The sequence below is a fragment of the Penaeus vannamei genome, chromosome 30 (assembly GCF_042767895.1).
Source record: "Penaeus vannamei isolate JL-2024 chromosome 30, ASM4276789v1, whole genome shotgun sequence".
Lineage (NCBI taxonomy): Eukaryota > Metazoa > Arthropoda > Malacostraca > Decapoda > Penaeidae > Penaeus > Penaeus vannamei.
This window is the reverse complement of record NC_091578.1, coordinates 18,900,851-18,903,350: the sequence shown is the minus strand read 5'-3', so window position 1 is coordinate 18,903,350 and position 2,500 is coordinate 18,900,851.

Below are 2,500 nucleotides of genomic sequence, written 5' to 3'. Positions count from 1 at the left end.
ATTATCACTGTTATCATTATTATCGTTATTATCAAGACTATTATCATTATCATTACTGTTACAATTTTGATTTTATCATCATTATTGTTATTATCATCATTATCATTACCATTGTTATTATCATCATTATTGTTGATGTTACTGCTAATATTATCATTGTCATAATTATTGTTATCAATATTTTTAATTATTATTATTAGATCTATTACACTTTCATCATTATTATTGGTATTTCTAATATTGCACTTATTATTATTACAATAATTATTAATATTGTTTATACTGTCATCATTTTCATCATTATTATCATTATAATTATCAATATAAATGTCATTATTATCATTACCATCTTTATTATTATTATTATTATTATTATTATTATTATTATTATTATTATTATTATTGTTATTATTATCATTATTATCATGATCATAACGATTAATATTGTCATTGTTATTATTAGTAGTATATTCAATATTACTAACATAATTGTTATCATTATCAACATCATTATTATTATTATAATGATGAAAATAATTGTTATTATTACTATTATCAATATCACTATTGCTATCATCATAATTATGATTATCATCATTTTTATCTTAATAATCATAATAATCATTATTACTATCATTACTATTATTGTTATTGTTATTATCATTACCATGATAATTAGCATTATGATGTTTAATGTGTTTTTGATTTGTTTTTCCTATAATAATGATTATGATTATAATTTCAAGTATCACTCTTGAGATCATTATGATTATTTTCATTACTGTTATAATTCTTGATAGTCTTGTTGAAATGCATTTCTATCATTATCATCAATGTTTTTACAATTCTATTTATTCTCATTATTACTCTTACTGTAATTATCATGATTATCATTCTTCTTCTTCTTCCTATTATTATTATTATGATCTTTATTATCATTATTATCATTATTATCGTTATTGTTATTGTTATTATTATTATTATTATTATTATTATTATTATTATTATTATATATTATGATTATCATTACCATTATTATGATTTTTATTTTTATTATTATTATCATTATCATTATAATTATTGTTGTTGTTGCTATTATCATTATGATTATCTTCATTACTGCGATCATCATTATCATCTGCCATTATTCTTGTTATTGGCATTATAATTAACATCTTTATTCCTTATATTGCCACTGTTAAAATCATTATCATTATTATTATTATTATTATTATTATTATTATTATTATCATTATCATCATCATTACTGCTATCATAATGATTATAATTATTTTCATCTTTATTTTCATCATATTAATAATTATTATTATTGTTATCATCATCATTCTTACTATTATAATTATTGTTTTAATCAATAGAATTATCATTATTATTTTCATTACCATTATCAGTATCATCATTATCATTCTTTTATCATCTTAATAATCATCATTGCTATCTATTTTCATTGTTATCATTATTATCATTTAAAATTATTATCACTATCATCCTCGATATTTTCATTATCATTATTATTATGATTATGATTATCATTTGTAGTATTAGTATTATTATCATTATTATTATTATTATTATTATTATTATTATTATTATTATTATCATAATTTTTATTATCATTATTATTATTATTATCATTATTATTATTATCAGTAGTAGTAGTAGTAGTAGTAGTAATTATTATCATTATTATTATTATTATTATTATTATTATTATTTTGTTTTGTTTTGTTATTGTTATCGGTTTTTATTATTGCTATAATCAATATTATTTCTATAATTGTCATAATTACTGTAATTGTAATTATCATCCTTGTCACCATCATCATTGTCATTTTTACTATTTTTATTATCTTTATCATTATTACTAATATTCGCATAATCCTTGTCATTGTTATTGTTATTATTACAAACATCATTATTTTTATCATCATTATTATCAGTTATATTTATTGTCATATAACTATCATTATCATTATTATATAATTTTTATCACTATTATTGTTACCCTTATTATTATCATTATTATTTATATGATTTTTATTATTACTATTCTTATGGCAGCGTTGGTTAGTGTGTTTGTTCGATGGCGAGCAGAATAACTTAAAAAGTTATGAACTGATTTCTATGATTTTTTCGAGAGGTGTGCCTGAGCCCACCTTCGGTATCATTAAATTTTGGTGGTGATCCGGATCATGATTCGAATCCAGGAATGTTCAAAATGATTCATTAACATTGCAAGATATGGAAACACGGTCGTCACCAGTGTACTTAAGAAATAGCCAGTTTTAATGTAATTCTTCAAATTTGAATATTTTTATTGCATCAGTGACCCATTACCATTATCACGATTGATATAATCATTATCTATTACTATGAGAAATAATAATAGAAAAAATATTATCCTTATCATTATTCACGCTTTTCTCCTCCACTGTTTAGGGCAGCTTCTCCGAGAGGCCGGCCGGGAGTCGTGCACGAT